A 20,093-nucleotide genomic window follows, 5' to 3' on the forward strand; every position below is an offset into this window, starting at 1 on the left:
TGTTTTTCCATCATTACTGCACAATTCCAGTACTGTGTGACACTGTTCAGTTAGAACCTTACGATAAACAAGCTCACACATTTGAAGTGGTGAAATGTTCATTTGGCTGTATATGTGTGTGATCGTGCAGGTTATCCTCAATGCAAGCTCAATCCATCTTTGTCTGCTTAAATTTAAACGCATGGATTCGGATTCTCCAGGCAAAAAAGATGAGCTCTATTTGCCAAGAAAATCCAAATGTCGGCAAATGTAGATGAATGGCTCATTTTCGTCCACGTTTATTGAGATGGACTGACAGAAGGGGAGAGTGGCCGGCGGTCAGGGCCCTGGCTGGGATTCATAAAGACCTTAGGCCAGATTAGCAGCCATCTGTACAGCGCTACAGATATCTGCAGACTGCTCCAGTGGTAGGGGGAGGAAGCATTGGGTATGGAAGAATGGAAGACTGACCTTTGGGTGAATGAGTAAAGAGACAGGGCTCATAGGACAGACAGAACGGGTAGAGAGACAGACAGAAACGAAGAGGGAGAGAGAGAGAGATGACTGACAATGATAGATGGGGACCCTCACAATCTGGAGGAAACGGAAGGAGCATGACTTACACCCAGCCATGTCCTACAGTATATCACTTATGCCTGCTTGGCACAGCCCAAGGCTTGGAGGAAGAGGAAAGGTGAAGGAGTCTGTCAGTTCCATCTTCTCGCAGGTGCTTGGAGACAAGCCATTTGTCAAAGTTTGTCATTGGCTCTGAGGTTATCTTGCCTCTCTGATAGAAGATGATAGTAGGAACATCACAGTCATGTGTGTGTGTGTGTGTGTGTGTGTGTGTGTGTGTGTGTGTGTGTGTGTGTATGTGTGTCTCTGTATATGACAGGGGAGGTGTGTGGACATGGGGCTGAGGGGGAGGGGTTGGTTTCATTTGGTCTCTATATATAAAACATCCATCACACATCAGATGTGTAGGTGTCAGCTAACCAGGCAAGTCTAATGATTTGATCCTGTGGAGGAGAGGGGGAGAAAATCGATCTGGAAAAGTTGTGTGCTAAGTTTAACAGGACTCTTTTGCAAGAACCTACAAGCATGCATCAGTCATTCGGGGAAAAGCGTTTTTCCTTTAAAAAAAAAACAAAAAAAAAAACAGTCTGCTCTGCAGCCTCACAAGAGAGTAACTTAATAAAAATGTTGTTTTGGTAGCAGCATGTGCAAAGAAGTGCACCATAAGCTATCAAACAGAATTAATATTTTATAGATGTTGAAGTAAATTTAATAAGTAAAAGTCATTATTCAATCTTAGCTCTAATTGGTGTAGCATTGGTGCAGTTTGAAATTATATAACTCTTTTATTTCAGCTCTTAAATGAAATGAAGTACTCTATGCTGCTTGTTGGTTTTGTACATTGGATCGGGTCCAGGAGCTTCCAATGGCCGATGGCAAGTGTTAGTGTAAAAGAGTGACCTGTCGCTCTAAACCACTGATGTGGTTGTATATGTGGATGTCAGTCCTTTACAAAAGGACCCCTCTGACCGCCATATCTGTAGAAGGATGATGTCCCCTGGAATGGCCAGCGACACCCAAGCTGTCCAAACACATTTCACTGTCACGCTTTAGCTTTTCTGACATGGCACGACAATGAGAGGCATCTGACATCTCCTCAGTATTTACTGTAGATGTCTGACACGACTGCATACAAGAACGTGACAGATATCTGGCACTACTGTTGCAAGCTCAACTCCCTGCTGGCTGTCCGGCCGACCTGCTTTTACTTTGTAATCCAATCCTATAACAGTGATGAGCGATTGGTTTATCAGTGTGGGAGGAAGTAACGTCCAAAGGTTTCACGTGCCATGCGTGTCAGTGTGATATTCTCCGAGGCAGCCTTTTGTCACAAGACTCTTTGGTTCTACGATCGGCTCATTATTAGTTTTATTAACACGAACTCTAAAAACAAAGGGGACTTTTGGCATCATTATTCAGTTGGAAAGCAAGCCCACCTTGTGAAATTAACATCCAATATTCTAATAAACCAGAACAAAGAAATTGACATATGGATAACAGACGGCTACAGACGCTTGCAAACTGATTACAGAAACATAATGCAATTGTTCAGCTGTCTCGAACATGGCACAGCGCCCGAGAACAGGTTGCCTTCTATACTCCAAAATAAAATAATAAAAAACCAGGATGACCTTGAATTAGCCGGGCCTGACTCCCCTGCACAGCCGACATGAAGTCTAAAATTACTGCTGGGGGGTCAGCGAGGGCCCCTGTCAAGGGAGCGGAGAACCACAGGCCGTGTTTTGCCGTGCCAGTGAGGTGGAGGAGAAACAGTCAGTGACAGATGAGTGAAAGATAGAGAGTGTGACTGTGTAGCAGAAAATCGGTCCTCTCCAGATCTGTTCTGCTTTATTCTTTGCATTTCCTCTGTCCGTGAAAAGGGAAGGAAGAAAAACCCAAGGTCACAGTGAGTGAGCATTACAAACATTAAACCTTAAATGCTGGAATAGTAAAATCCCAGCGCTCTTTCATTTCTTTAATGGAAATGGCGAGCAATCCTCCTGGCCCATTACTATTAATTGGAAATGTACTGCATGAGGTCAAGCCTTTACACTCTGATGTAAAGAATATCATATTTTTTAAAGTTATTATTACAGCATGGACTGAAATATTAAGCAGCGACATAAAAGGGAATAATAGATATGCTTTAGACAGATTTGAGGAATCAGGCAAATGATTTCACCATGAAACCTGATTGCTCTGCAAAATATGAGCTCTAACACAGAGTAGCATGTAACTTAGTTTTTAAGGCAGATTCAGATCACTGTCTGGAGATAAAGCATTGAATTAGATTGATCACCAAAATATTAGCATAATCCCTAAGGCAATTTTAAAATATAACTTCCCTGAAAGTCTGATTTTAATTCTTGATCTACTTTACAGAGCACAGAAGAGTGAAGTCAGTTTAGGGTTTGAAATATTCACAAATCTAAATTCTGCCTTGTGTAACACGTGGATACCCTGAAGAAGAGTTAAGGTTAACTGGCAAAGCTTTGGCGGAAATTTGATGTAGCCAGGAAGATCAATATAGACAAGTGCTTGCAACACATCCACATGGACTCTGAACCCAGCATGACAAAGATCTCTGTTGCCAGAGTGGATAGATATTTGAAACATTTTCTTCTTCGGCTAAATAGACCATTGTTGATATTTTTTTTGTTGAACTTAGGTCCATGTCTTATTTTGGTATTTTGGGTTGCAGTCCAGTTACAATGATTTGACTGACTTGGGATTAGCTTCCAAGAACATGTTGAGCCAGAAAGCAAGTCAGAGGAAATGGAGCAAACAGAAAAATATGAATACTTTCTTTAATGGGGTAGAAAAATAAACGCCTTCATCTGTCTTGGCCTCCTTCGTGACAGTTGTGAACAAACCATTAAGAAAGTAAGCCTTGTTAAGTTTGACATTATTAACCTCCGATGTGCAGACTGTTACATTTAGACTCAATCAAGACAGGCACATATTGGAACAAATATCCTAGACCATTAGGCTTCAGTCCAGGAAACCTCTTGTCAATTGGTTTAGTTCAGATATAAAAACTTAATTGTTGATATTAAATACACAGCAAACACATTGTTTGGGCCCCCAGTATTTTCTCGTTGCTGTAGAAATAAAGGCTCCTTGTTAGTTTTCCCCACTTGTTGTTGACCTTAGTCATGATGCCACAGGTCACTGCTGATTGACACCCGACTGACACTTGTATCTATCACTTGTCAACACACATGCTAAACACTAAATTATATATTTATCACTCTGTGTACAGCTTACTGAGCAGAGATACGATCAATATGAGCAAACATGACAGCATGAAAAACAGCCCTTTTTTTTTTTTTTTAAAGGTGTTGACAAGGACAGAAGAGCCAACAACACTTGACCTTGTAAAGCACATGTCACATGGTCCATATCCAACATTCCCTGCACAGCCTCCTCTCTGAACATGCCTCACTGAACGATGGCAAGCTTAACCTATCATTGAGTCCATAACCTTTGACTTCTGCGTCTGGGCAGAGCAGCTGAGGTATGGCTGGATCTCAGCACATAAATGAATAGAGGGTATAAGGGCATCTGGCTCTGAACGGTGTCCGCCTGGAAGATCACAGGGCAAATGAGCATGACTGGCCCCTTTGAGAGCTATCTAATTAATTAGAAAAAAACACCCAACACATTCCCAAAGACACTAGAACATGTTTCAGCAGTTTGTTAGGGACAAAAAACAATTACAAATAAAAGTCAAAGACTCCTAAGACAATACATGGATATGAACAACTGTTTGGGGGAGCTGTCATCTAGATTTTAAATGTTTCTCATCCAGTTTCTCTCAAAGGAGCAATAATTCATATCTAAGAAGAGGTGATATTGGAGTGTCACAATGGCTTCAATAAAATCCCATCCCCCTGAAGCTATCTGCAGTCTATCTCCATTACAGTCAAGCACTCTCATGAACCCTGCCTCTGTTGATATCATCTTTCATGAAAGAGCCTTTCCTTATTGTCTCTTTTCATTTTTGTTTATTCCTTGTTAATAGAGGCACAGAAACACTCCAGTGGTCACAGAAATTCACAAAGGTAAATAAAACAAACAAAAAAACAGGGTATGTTTTGAAAAGCATCCAAATGACATGCATGATGCGCCATCTTTTATTTTTAATTGTGTGGCAATGCTTTAGGAAATATGCGGATGATATGAGGAGCCTGAGATTTACGCTGATTGCCAAAGAGCCTCACTCATCAAATAAACAGTGTTGACCATAAGAAACAGGAGGATATTAGAGCATATTGATATCATGTCAAGTGTAAGCCCCTTAAGCAATTGTGCCTGCTTGAATGAAGCTGCATTTTTCACACCTGAACAAATAAAGTATTGGCAGGTACCTTACTGAAATTGAGTTTGACTCCAAGGAGGTCTGGCTTGTTCAATAACACCTCCCTCACCCCCCAAACACCAGCAGACACACATACACATGCACAGACATGCACATGAATAGTGTAGCTAATATTATTCATATGCATTTGCCACATCTTTTAAAGGGAGGAAAAGGCTTTATAAGTAAATAAGTGGAGTTTGCATTTTCTGCCTATATAAGTAATTCACACCTACACTTAAGTGTCAATTTCTTTATCATCCTAGCATCAAGCAGCATCAGATGTAGATGCCTCAATACATTTATTATGTCTTATGGGACAGTATTTTCGTAAAATATTCACGCATTTTGGCCAGTACAGATATTGAGATTGACCTACCAACATGCTCACTATGAGAAGACATTTTAGCTGCTTGTAATGTTTTTCTAGTGCATTGTCTATGTTTTAAATGGTGCATCAGAATATACAGTTAAAAAGTAGAACTTCCATTTTTATTGTCGAGGCTTTCTACAAGTGCAGTTGTTCGATGTTATCAAGTTTGCATCATTTAGCAGCACAAAGAAAGCTTTTAAATATTGCACCAGCTCTAACACGCTGTGTAAATCTAAATGCAGTCAATTTTGAAGGCTCTTTCGATGAAGCAAACACGAGTTCTTTGTTCTTCAAACCTCTTGTGTTGATATGTTGGTGTTTTTGACTACGATGTAAATCACCCAAGGGTTGTAAAACCGTGGTGTAATTTATCAAACAGGAACTGTTTATGATGCTCTGGCTGGAGATGGTTAATTCCTCTACATTTTTTCATGTCAGGGAAAAGCTGGGGAACTATCGCCGTCTGCCTAATTTGTCCGTGTAGCATCCCGTTTAGCTTTCCAGCAGATATAATTTAACTTTTGCCTCACATTAGACAGAAGGTCTCCTAGAACAACCTGCAAAATGCTGATCCGATGTGTAATCCTCCTCTCCCACACTAATTCCACATCATCTGCCCTCTGTGGTTTATTTATGGGGCTGTATATTACAATCTGTGGCTAACTGTGGGGGCTGGCAGGATGCAGATATTAAGCTGGTTCATTTGTGCATGATTTCATAATGATTGGGTTTACAAAAAAGGAATTGTTTGCTGATAGTGTACACAGTGAGAGGATAAGAGGGAAATTTGCACCCGAGCATCTGCCTATTACATACACATCTTTGTTATGTTGAGCAGCCCACATCACTGTGCTTTGATTAGGATTCTCTGCGGGGCGGACCTTCTTCCTCACTGCCTTGTGTAGTTAACATCCTACCTGACATGTTGTAGCTCTCAGTGCACTTTGATGATCAACCTGATCCCCACCACCGCTAGTGTCGGTTTCTTGTCAGTGGCCTCAGAGGGTCGCTGAGGTGTGCTCTTTTATGATACTGATCTGACAGCGAACAGGGATGCATGTGTATGGTCAAGGGAGAAAAATCCATTAGGCCAAACTCAGTGCTACAATAGTGATATCATATAATGTAACATATAACGGTAACACTTTACAATAAGGTACACAGATTTTGAATAGTTAGTGGGAAATGAATGGGAAACTGACCATTAAGTGACCACTAGGTAACCACTGAGTAATGGGTAGATAGTGAGTACTTCTTCATCACATGTTCTAGAGTAGCTAATGATTATTTAATGAATAATGAATGCTGGATAACACACACAAAATGTTGCATAGTTAACGGGGAACTACAAGTTAACCATTAGTTAATGAGTGTGGCATCATACAGGGTAGTTAATCAGTACTGAAGCATTACCTAACCATTACTTAATCATTTTGAGTGAGTAGCTACCCAGTATGATGCCTCACTTTACTATAGGGTACACAATGTGTGGTCTATCTAGCATTCATTATCCATTAAATAATCATTAGCTACTCTACAGTAGAACATGTGATGAAGAAGTACTCACTATCTACCCATTACATAGTGGTTACCTAGTTACTTAATGGTTAGCTAGTAGTTACTTAAAGGTGCACTATGTAGTTTTGGAAGAGAAATTTGAAAGTTGGAGATATGTACAGATTCTGTGGTGTATGTTCATATACACAAACTGTCATCAGAAGAAAATTTGATCCCTGGAGCACTGTTTGAAGATAAAATGCTACGCAAGAAGTTATGGTGGGGGACCCGCAACAGTGAAACCATAACTCTCCTGGTAGCTTTTTAGCACCAAACACTGTTCCAGGGACCAATTTTTCTTTGAATAAAGGTTTTGTATTCAGTTCAGAAAATATAGCACAGAATTGTTTCACTTCTCCAACTTTCAAATTTCACCACCAAAACTCCATAGTGCACCTTTAATAGTAACTTTGTGGTTACTTAGTAGGTGCTTAGTGGTTACTAATGGTTATTTAGTGGTTACTAATGGATACTTTGTGGTTATTTAGTGGTTACTAATGGTTACTTAGTGGTTACTATTGGTTACTTAGTGGTTACCTAGTGGTTACCTAGTGGTTTGTTTTCCATTTGTTTCCCACTAACTAAATATTTGTACCTTATTGTAAAGTGTTACCCATAAAATAATTATCAAACAGACCATATTTAACTATCAGTGTTTTATGAACTTAGACAAGACGATGAAGTAAAGAGTGTTTCCTCCTGACAGACAGGCTCCCACTCTCTCAGACTTGAATTCTCTTCATCATAATACAGAACAAGAGAAAGATGAAGATAATATTTATATTATTATAATAAAGCAGAAGTTGTTTGTAAACCTTTTAATTTTAATACCTAAATTTAACAGACTTTTTGTTTGACGGTGGAACAGAATACACATCAAATTTGGGAGTGATACACTCTATTATATTGATTCTGGGTTTAAGATGCATAAAATACACAAACTGGAGACTCTCACTGATTTGAGCTGACGTTCTGGGGTGTCACACCCAGGACCATAAAGATCCATAAAAATGTAAATTATTGGTCAGAGTGTTTTGTCCCTTGTTGCACAGCAGGGATTTGTTGTGTTCAGTCACTGGCCTAATGTGCGCATACTGCTGCAGACTGAAACCAAATTGAATTAGTCAAAGAGGCGTCTTACAACTTAATCAGATACACTTTCAGACCACTAATTAAGAAGAATAATTACATATGCCTGTCCCCTGTGGGGCAGAGTCCTCCTTAGCACGTGTTTTAGAGGGACTATTATTAATTATGGTGGCGGAGGACTGAAATGATTATGGCTCTCTGCATTGTCATGTCAAGTGTGGCATGACTGAGGGAATAATTGTTTTGATCTGCTCCGCTGGGTTCGAATCTAAAGTCATTCTGATAAACAATTTGAAAACGTCATGCTTTAATTGTCTTCTTAAAGTTTTCCTTCAAAAGTGTCGCTCTCAGATTGAGCGGAAAAGTTTTCTTCCCACTCTTATCTGCTTTTTTCTGCTCATCATTTTTCACTCCCTAATCCTGCCGTACTTTATACAACTGCGACACAGGCTGATCGACGCTGAATCCACAAAGAGGTCGAGTGGAACTCTGCTGGATTGTGGGAGTTGGAGGAAAGCGCTTGGTCAACATCAGGTATAATTGATGATATTTAGGCAGGAGAAGAGGGGCAGAAGCCTTTGTGAACACAGGGATCAGGCCCTCTTCAGGTGTTAATATTCTTACTCTTCATCTACTGAGTGAATAAAGAGGAAGTAGGTCACCTAAGGATTTATCATACTTGACTAAATCTTGTGATGTTGGCTTATTTTAAGAAGAGAAAAAACATTCCTCGCACATCTGGTTAAAAACATATTGATTTAAACAGTTGCTGAAGTTGACAGGGCTGATCATCAGAGCTTGTTCATGAAGTTCAAAGGTTCATAAATATTTGAAATGTTAAAGCATCATATCAAATAGCAATACGACGTGTTTACTGTGTTATTTACCCCAACATAAAGACTGCTTTTGCAGTCGGAGTTAGCCTTTAGTTCAAAGACATATCCTGCTCCCTGTAGAGATGTTTGATGTACTATTCAACAAACTATTTTTTTAACAAAAGACAGTGATTGCCAGACTGTCGGTCCCAAGAGTTTCTATTATAATTCTGGATTGTAATTTTTTTTTTTTTTTTAATGTGTTGATGCTTCAGAGACATAATAATCATTAAGAAACTTTATTCTGATCTTGATGATTGCACAAGTTCACTGTGTACCTTTATGTGTGAGCTATAGGGGACAAAAGGGAAGAAACAAATGTGTAATGTACGATGTTGTTTCTTTCTGCGCATTTCTAAATAAAATGTGATATTTTTATTTGCATGCTTCTCCATCTCAAAGCCAACACCTGTCTGCTATGACACGTATAAACCTTAATCAGCAAAGTGAAACATGTAATAAGTTCAGCGATGTGTTGTGGCATTTTGGTGACAGTAAATCTTGGATAGCAACACTATGGAGATGAACAGGTTGCAGTAAGGTCGCATGTAAATGATTTGTGTGAAGAATTACATTGGTAATGTAACAAGACACAACACAGACATCCTTTTCTCATCACGGATAATTGCTTTGGGCAGATTCTCTGTAATACGCTTATAAGATTAAGACGCACAGAATGAATGTGTCATCCGTAATTCTGAAAGGGATGGACATTTTCTTTATTAGGCATGACGATATAAGTCACTAAAGTTGAGCCATTTTAAAAGGATTCTTAAATGTACAATTTTTTTTTTTTTTTTGCTCGATTAGGTACACTTCTTTATCTCTGGGTTTTATTTTGAAGATTATTTTAAGTTATTGGATCTTCCTACCTGAAGGTAGCACAAAAAGAGGACAGGATTTAACAAAAGTATGAAATAGAAAATTGATAACCATCAGTGCTTCACAGATGACACATCGGTTCGGGCACTGTAGATACAAGCACCTCCTTCCTGCTCCTGAGTTCCGTCCGATACACACCTCTGTTGGAGCAAAGAGCAATCAATAGAGTCACACAGATAAGAGCTCTCCTCATCTGATAACACCTTCATAAAAAATCGGGGGGGAGTTTTTTACCTAAAGGCTAATCACTGATTAGAGCCTCTCACAATGCAGTTTTAGATCCACGGAGATAATACAGGGTTGCCATGCATTGGTTTGCTTGGACTTTTCTGTTATTGTGCATGGATTGATTTGCAACAGGAAAGGTTGTAATTAAGGAATAAAAGAGATGTAGGCATAAGAGAAACAGACCTTCCTTGACAATGAACCTGCTTTCAATCATTTATTCTGAATTCACACAGCAGTACTTAAAAAAAAGTTTTGTTTTTTTAAATCCAAAGATAAGCCGACAAAATAAATATGTAAAGACAAAATTATACCCGCCATCTAATGACAGCTAGAAAGAAAAAAGCTACTTATCAGACAATTTCTCCAGCAGATGATTAACCTTCAACAAAAAAAAAGAAGATTAAATAAATCTAAGACAGGGGAAAAGTGTAATATATCAGTCAGACAGATTGGTTACTTTGGGCGATTTTTTTTGGAAAGCTGTAACACAAGATTCAGTGCTAAATGTACGTGAGTCTTAATAAAATACATATCACAATTTAAAAGTCAGGAATTAAAGCATCAGATATAATGAGAGTGTGCGAAACATTTATCAATTTTCCCTTAAGAAAGGGCAGACATTTTTTTAATTAGTTGACCTTTGATTTTGAAGGCCTTTATCATCGTTATCTAAGGGACTTTTCTGTCATTTAAGTTTTAAATATAAAGTATATTCTGACCAGCTGCATCCTAAAGCGTATATACCACAGTCTGCTTTCTTCAGGATTGGTGCATCTAGCCACAACTTTCATGATAATGCTGGACTGTCTTCTGTCTCCAAGGAAATCCAGGTCTTACATGATGTACATCACATTTAGCTTCAACCTACTCATTCTTCACTACTACAACTGTGTGCTTTCATGTGAAACCTGAGAATATTCAACATAACTAAGGTTGACTTTCATGAGCTTATTTTCTTGCTTAGAGTTGAATATATAAGATAAAGGTCACAAATCCTTTGCATTGCAGAGAATAACCTAATTTGGATAGAGGATATCTGTAGGCATAGTTCAGAGATCAATGTGTTTTCACAGAATGGAAACCTTAAGAAGTGGGTGGGATTACACTGCTTGGTGGCTATGATCATCTAAATTCTCCTTTATTGACATCCAGAAAAAACTACTGCTTAAGTCTTTAAGAAATTATTCAAACACAGTTTTACATTTCCATTGCACTTTAGTCATGTATCTTTATCTTTTATATTAACCATCAGAATTAACTGACATGGTTTTATGTAATCAGGTCTACAACATGACTTCAGGGGAAAAGTAACAGGGGAAAAGTAAACACTGAACTGTTTTTGCAGGAATTTTTAATTAGACTATGCATTGAAAACTTAGAAAGCGTTGTGTGGATCAGTTGTTTACCACTTAAAATCAATCAGGACCTCCTTCCAGTTGGATGAAGAAACCCTTCAAAACAATTTCAAATAAAAGGTCCAGCCCAGCAGATTTTTTTTTTACTTTTCCCAAGAGACATTGTTGATGGAACACTGCTTTCTCTGTATCCTTCATTTACTCCCCCATTGTTCCTAACAAATACCTGTCATTTGAATAGCTGCACAACTCCACGAGCCCCATAAATCAATAAAGACACCAAACGAGAGGAGATGCAATCATAACTTAAGCAGGGCTCTCATTCATTCTTATAAAAGTCAATACACTCTTTTAAAGGGATGCAGAGAAATTACTTCATGACCACAAATTCCAGCAATCAATGTGCAATGAATGTGTTCTTGCAAGGGTTAAATGAAGTTTCAACCACGAACATGTTGCAACTATTCACCACGTCTTCAGTTCAGCAAGATTCAGAACCTAAGGCCTAGACAACAAACCATATTCTGTGTACAGACGATGGCTTGTGTCAGATTTGCTGTCCAATTATTTGTGAATGTCTGAGAATGAGGCAGAACGGTCCTGCTGGAAATGTATGGGCAGTACTTTCAGAGGCTTTAAAGTGGTTTAAAGTGGATTTATAACTGGAGGTCACCAAACTGTGTCCACCCAGAGAAGAAACTCATGTCAGCCATAATAAATCCAGAAGGCGAATCTCATTATGTTCAACCTTGTCACTGGATCTCAGCTTCTATACACCACAGTTATTATGAAACAGTGACAGACTGTGTATAATGTTTAAAGTCGAGTTAATACACTGGCAAAAATTGAAGGTTCATGGTCAAGTGCTTTCATCTCCCACTTACGTAAGCCCTAAATGTTCCATTTACACCATCTGTCTGTCAGAGGAACCAAACATGAGTGTTGTTAAGGTGAACGGGCATGTATGCAAGTGCTCTAAATGCAATATGTGTTCTTGAACAGAATGGAAATTATATTTGTTTGCCAGGTGTAAGGGAACATTGTCAGAACAATTTTGAATACCTCTCATCAAAACGCAAAGCGGTAGCATGAACCATTTAGGCCAGACAACTTATTGAGTTTAATCCCCATTATGTGAAATGAATGTAACATAGTATGTTATTTATTTATTACATTTATCAATGATCCATGCCTGCCATTGCTCAGTCAGAGGTAATCGTCTCAGCACAAGCAGATGCTAATACAGAAGTGTGTATGTTGTTTTGCCAATAATCAACACCCCTGAACTAAACTATCCATGCCCCATAAAACAAACCAGTCACAGGGAAATCTATCTTCCTAATCATCATCCATTTGCCAAATGAGATGTTCATATTTTTTCCAGTTTTCTTTTTTTTCCCCTTTCCTTCAGCCAGAAGGTGCCAAGTTGTCTGTGTGACCATCTGTGTGTATCTTTTCCGAGGGTCACCCCAGTGAGCAGAGAGAGGACGTGTTACAGAGAGGTTTTTTTTTTTGTGGCAGACATAATGTGCGGTTAGCACAAACTCCTACGATGTTGATGATCTTTGCTGCCGAAGGGAAATGATAGGATGGCATTTGTGAATTTGGCATTTGGACTTTACAATCTCAAGAACCCAAGTATTTTGTATTTGACTAAACACTGATGACAGCCTTAACAAACAAGGAAATATATCTGGATGTTGTTCTACACTGAGATATTGGATTAACATGTTCCTTCATCATTGTCTGGAAGAATACTTGTTAGTGATTGACTGAAGGGTATCAATTAAATCCAGACAATTGGACTCCTTCTAAGTATTGAATGTGCTTGTTACGTGCCAACCTCCAATTTACAATTCATGCAACGGCTCAATAAACCAACTTCTAATTGTAATAAGCAACTAAAAATTGAAGCATTGAGTACAGTCCTTTTAGACGCATCCTCTGAAAACCAAAGGATGGCACCTGCAGAACACAACCAACAACCGAGAAGTACAATGTATAATATGCCGGTCTGAACTTAAAGATATCGTTGATCATGTAGGTGATCAACTCACTTCAACTTCACTTCTAAACTTCAGGCAGCAGCCAACAATAAACATGCCACATTTTTTTGGTGTAAATCTTGATGTTGAATTTGGACAATGACATGGCTAGTTACCTAGCTAGTGTGACAAAAACTATACTTCATGACAATTTTATGAATGAAATAGAGGTTCAAACTTGCTAGCATACTTTTAGCTATAAGCTAAAGACTGCACTGCATCCTAAAGATATCTCCTAGTGTAAAGATGTTGCTAAGATCTCTTCTTTTTAGTTAAGCAGTGAACAACATTTACATCATATTGGACCCTAATGCTAAAAGCAAAACCAAGTTACAGCTTGCCAAAAGCTTTTGATTTTGATTTTAAAAAACTATTAAAACCAAACACAGTGATCTTTTTTGGCAAGTGACCGTGGTATAAGCATAATAACATATTTGGAAGGGACCATGGTCAGAATTTATGAACTTCACAGAAGCGAGCCTCTGAAACAGAGCACAAGTTCTGTCAGCGTATAAATTCCTGGATATGGACACATTGGGACTTAACTCTTACACTGTTGAACCTGATTTCAAATGTAAACTGTATATTTCATTAGATTGAAAACTTGACTATTGGATTGGAAAGGAAAGTCGTGTCACTTTGTTTCTTTACATGTTTGGTCCTGTAAAGCTATAAATGCACAGGGGCACTGATGTCAGAGTCTCTACTGACTCAAATCTACTTTTGTAAAAAATGAAGATAACTTTCAAACCGATAAGGCTATTAGTATAAAAGGGCAACAGCACCAGTGCTCTTCATACACTCTTCTTCTTCTGCTGGTAAAATGACAGTTAAGTATCACTTTTATCTGATGACACACTGATCAAGTGCTTCCCCGGCTGGCCCAGCTTGGTCAGCACAGTTAATCCTCAAAAGCTCTTGTCTATGAGCCAAGGTGGGAAAGCAAACCAATTGGGTTGTACATACTGCCGTGTTTTGTCAGGCATGAGATACCAGCCGCGAAGAAGGTACTTCCAGGGGTGTTTCCTGTTGACAAAGACTGCTCAGGGCTGCTCAAAAGAACGAAAATGACACCTTATTGTCCTTCTCAAAAGCAATGTCATAGAACTACAATGTTCAGCCTCTCACTTCAGGGAGGGACTACTTTTTCCTCTGCTCTCACAGGAGATACAAAGGTACAATCTGTGATCCAACTTTAAAAAAAAAACAATGACAACCATCACCATCATACTTCAAAGCAAAGGACACAATACCTGCAGGCATTCAAAATAGATTCACGGTTAACAACCAAATATAATTTTCTGTTTTTATTGCTATGAATGGTTTGTACCTAATCAGCAAAGAAAGTAATCTGAACAATAAAGACCCCAGTTTATTTTAATTCATTTGCAATGGTTTTATTCATGGCCAAATGAAGATGAGGAAATAAACAGAACATTTCAGTAAAAGTCCATTATTGACTAAAGAAATTGTAAATTGGTAAATTACATAAAATAAACGATGCATGAGATCTAAAGATTGTATAACTGCTAAACAGTGCTATTTCAAGTTTTTCAATGATGCTCTGCTGATCATGCAGCATGCAAACTCTATTTCCCCTTCAATTCTTCCAACAGTTTACTGCCATAAGCCAAAGTGCCCGACATTAGATCTATTATTGCAACATGTTCTAAACGACTTTCCTACAGTTTGTTGAAAATATTATATTACTCATACAAGAGCAGTTCTTGAGACAGTATACCCTAACTATATTTAAAAAAAAAAGCCCTGTCTCCTATTTAAAAAAACACCTTAGCATTAACCAAATGTTCAGTCCAGGCTCTCTGAGACCTGATGATAATTTCTGATATTTTGGTCTCTGGAAAGTGTAAAATAGGGGGAAAAAATCCCATTTTTAAAACTGACTGGACAGAAATGGCGGTGTCAAGGTTGGGCCTGATGAATGCAGATTGTTATGTGCGTTCTGTGTCATTTCTGCTTGACCTCAGCTCAGCCCTTGAAATGATGGATCATGTTGGTCTGGGTGATAAACTGAGAAATCGTATTGGTGTGTCACTAGACTGCACAAGGAGGGAATCCATTGGAATTTGGCTTCCAATAGCTTTTAAACAGCACAGTGTTACTTATTTTAAAAGTTATTAAACTGCCAGAGACACCGGCTTTGATGCAAATTTTTACCCAGAAGGGGGCTGATAGGCAAGATAAAGCCAAAGTACCTGAATGGGTACTTTGCTCATCAATTCCCTAGATTTTCGGCGAGTCATTGCACATGTCACACGGAACGCGACTAACTCAGCCGCGCTGCACACAGACAGTGCTAAAGCGCTAACCTGCTAACATGCATGCAGAAATGAAAATGAAGCCATCACACAGATGCCTTGCAGCCAGTCTTAAAGGGCTGTAATGTTCATGCTACTGTTGTAAAGGTTATTGCAGATGAGGTAAACCTTACTGAATCACAATCTTCCCGCCATTTTTAGCCCGATATTCTTTATAGTAATAGGTAACATGTTCTTAGTGGAGGAAAATGACAAATAAGGAAAAGAAAAGGGGATTATAGTGGTCACTGGATGGCAGTGTGGCAGTATGGCATTGAGCTTTAAAAAGGTTGCTGTTGAAGGTGATCCAAGTTTTTGCATGGATCCAGTTTTACCATATTGCTTGGCAATAGGGTTGTTTGTGTAGTACAATATGGTACCCAGTTAAAAAGGCCCAAAGTCATCTGTGCTAAACAGATGTAAACAAGTAAATCCCAAAATGCAGAAAGAGAGCCGGGTTCAACCAAGGACATTCTTAGAAATAACTGCTGCATCAAGGAAAGGAGTCTTGCTTTTCTTCTCTCTGTTCAGTCATTTACTGTGGCCTTGATCTGTACTTGCTGCTTTGTTTATTTTGTTAATTAAGTCAACGCCTGATGCCCTGCAAAATAACAAAGATCACACTTTGTCACATCTTCCATTAAAGTGTAAAAATATGCTCACAAAAACAAAATATCACCACACCACAGCTTTGTATGTTCACTTATGTATTCGTCCTTATGCTTTTATGCTTAATTTTTCAAATTTCACTGCAGTTTCATATTAAATAAGTCACTTGTTTCTGAAATTGTGTGAGCAGAGACACTGACAAAACGATAAATGAAATGTCAAGGTTCAAACAAAGAAAGTTCTGCTTTAAACTATGTTAACGTTTGCAACCAAGAGGTGAAGTGAAGCAACCCTCCTTTCAAACTTTCACAAAGTTAGTGGATGACATGAACTACACGTGTATCTTAAAATAACACTTTGCAGATCTTAATGTGAAGAATAAAGTGGATATCAAAGCTTAATAGGTACGCTGCAGAACACACTCACACACACACTAACGGAATGGGACACATGGGATTCACTCTCTCGGCACAAAACGTGGCAGGGGGTTTAACAGTGGGAGGTTACAGAACAGCAGAGAGGGAAAAATCCACTGGTATCATATTCACTCAGCTACACCTGACTTTTATAGGGAAACGTCTGGTTCATTAGAATATATTTTTCTGAAGATATTATACTATTATTCTGTTACACAGTTTTGATATCACCTGATTTTGAAATCTTAAAATGTATCCATCATCTTACATGATTTGTTCCATGCTTCTTAAACAGAGAACATGCTGTCACTGATTAGCGAAATATGTCATCCACATTCTTACGTTCAAAATGTCTGTTTTGTCTAGAACATACAGGTTTGTTTCACATGGTTGCTTTAGAAATGAAAGACCAAGCAATGCCAGCATACTGGCAAAAAAAAAAGTCTGCTCTTCTCGGCAGAGAAGTGGGAAGAGAAAAGATTTTTCTCTTCGTTTTTCACATTGAGTGACTCAATTTCACGCTCCATTGGCATATCTGGGGTGACGCGCCATGAAATCAGTCCAATTCGGGGATTTCGGAGGAACAGTATTTTGAAACCTCCTGAGATATGTGGCCATATTACTTTCTCCACCTCTGGACAGATTACACTATTATGTGACAGTTGCAAAGGTAAAACTGTGCTGATGATAGGTGCCCCACGTTGGTAAACTGGTTTCTGAAAGCACGCCGAGCGGAAAGTGTTGAACAAATCACAAATGATTCAACTATAGGCCTCGATTCATTTTGGAACCTAAACGCGTCTTTTTTATTTCCAAAGCTGAGTTAAACAGAGAAAAAAAAAGACAACCTGAGATTTTCACCAGATTCTCTGATTTAAAAAAAGAGTACATTTAATAAGGGTACAAAGTACTGTAATTCTGATCTTTTACACTTTATAAAGTTCTTAAAAAAATGGGATTGAACCAAAAAAATAAAGAATATTGTAAAAATCTTTGGCTTTTTTAAAAGCACTTTTTAATAATTGGAAGGAATTCATTGTCTGACCCTTTTGTCTTTTGGCAGAAAGCTTCAGTGCAATTAACATAAATTAAGAAAAATAGTTACTAGAATTTGACCTTGATGTCTTATTACAATAAACCATGATGACTGCAGTAGTGATTAATAAACAATCAGTTGCCAAGTTGCTCTTCAAGACTTAATGCATTATACTGGAGGATTTTCCCCAATTTGTGGGTGGCTAGAATACAATTATGGATGTGTTTGTAGTAGCAGATTAATTGACAGATTCTCTAAAGCCTCCCTCTGAGATTATAGAGGTCAAGTTTTCCATTATAAACTTACAGGCATATGATGTAAGAAATATCCATATTGGTCAGAAGGCTTTTAATTGTAATCTTTACTATTTCCAAGTAAGATAGTGTTATTTCAGAAACACTGTTGACCTCATGCCTGTGACTGGATTCAGTCACAGAACTGGACTCACTTCAAATGAAATGATTCACTGAAACCAAACAGAAGGTCTCCAGTCAGCAGGGGGGGGGACACGCTGGAAACTAGGAGGAGTGGGCACACTGCTGGGAAACACTGCAGGCATCTGAAGAGTGTATGTTTGAGTGCAGTGATCCCCGGCTGGTGGTACACCACAGGAGGAGAATGTCAGGGTACTGAGGAGAGCAAGCTGGAGACTTGTGGACTGTGGTTAGGATCCAAACACAATCGGAGGGAACTTGTGATGAATCAAACCACACAGAAACCAACAGCAGAAATTACTTGCAGCTAAGTTAAAATTTACTCCTCTCTCTCCTTTGTCAGGACAACAAGTCTAACTGACATGCTTAAAAAAAGGTGGATAATGTCGCTGTTTGTACTGAAAATCATTCACTCATTCCCTGCTCCCTTCCTCCCCTTCACTAGAAGACTATAAAGGGAGGTCATCTGCAGAATTAAATAACACTTCCTTGTCTTGTTTTCTCTGTGCTGTTAAGTACGATGTCACTGTAATTTTTTAAGTAAGTGCAATGCATAATAGTATACTTCCGGAATAGTGACCGTAGGTTGTTCCTGATGTATTGTGGGATGCTAAAGCCCTTTTCAGACTGCTTTTTTTCGCATCTTTGTACATTCATATTGATTCCTCAATGGTGTAATATTGGTGTCCCAGTCTGTGAATTCACATTGCCTTTTTGCCTTGCGGAACCACGGCACAGCGCATAGACACACAATGATGTATGCGCCGATCTACCTTGCTGGCGCCGCTGAAACCGTATCGCCTCTGTAACACCTCTTTTTCTACCTCCAAAGACGACTGTACAAAGGCGGGAACAGTTTGTCCCCCCTCCTCCCCCCATTACACCTCTGCAACATTTGGATTGAAGGCAAAACATAACAGGGCCCCCATCTCCTCCTGCTGCTATATCAGAGCATGATCCAGCCCGTCTTACTGTACTGTTCCACCTGCTTCTTTAACATGTTGTCTGTAAAAAACAAGGCCAAACTCACACGCATCACAACCACAGCTGCCAGAATAATCGGTCTCCCCACACCCAACCTAACAGAACTCAATAACAGGGCTATCACATGCATTGCAACCTCAATAGAACAGGACATCACACACCCACTGAACACTCACCTCGCCCCACTTCCCTTAGGACGGAGGTATAGAGCAATGAGGTGCAGAGACGGCTGCTCGGACAGGCAGGTCGTCTGCTTTGGCTGCTTCGGCCGCTGGCCGCCGGGGCCACCGGGGCCACCGCTGTCCGCAGCAGCAGAGAAACAAAACCGGCCTGTCGGCAGCAACCGTCTCGGGGCTATCTTGCTGGCCGCCGCCGGCCGCTGCCAGCTCAGCAGTCGAGACATAAGGCCTGCCTGTCGGCGGCGGTGAGGACGAGGAGCCGGGGGCCGGCTCGCGCTGGGGCGGACTGGTAGTGTCGGTGCTCTCACTGTTTTCTGCCAGGAATTTCCAAGATGCTAATTCCTTCTGGAAGAAATCTCGGAATCCGTTGTGTAAACAGCCTTATGTGTTGAAGTAAACATGTCTGTAAAGCTGACCTTAGTGGGAGTGGCCTGCGGTGCTGTGCATTCTGGGATTTGGTGTCTCTCAGCCACATGAGCCAAAAAGACACTTTCTGCCTTTTCTCGGCCAAGAAGGCACCAACTTCAAAATGTGTTTCACATTTCTACTACATATATGACCCAATGTCAATACAGAGTCATGTTTCAACGGGTGAAGTATCCCTTTAATATAATATTCTCGCCTTACTTTTTGAAAGTGCTCTAAAATGGTGAACTGATATACTGGACTAAACTGGGTGTAGTGAGTGATATTGGACACAGTTACTTAAACATGCATGAGCAGCAGTCGGGAGCAATCAAGGAGATGAAGAGCAGATGGGATCTATAGGACACACTAAAAAAAACTTCACCAGTAACC

This window comes from Labrus bergylta, chromosome 3 (genome assembly GCF_963930695.1).
Source record: "Labrus bergylta chromosome 3, fLabBer1.1, whole genome shotgun sequence".
NCBI classification, from domain to species: domain Eukaryota; kingdom Metazoa; phylum Chordata; class Actinopteri; order Labriformes; family Labridae; genus Labrus; species Labrus bergylta.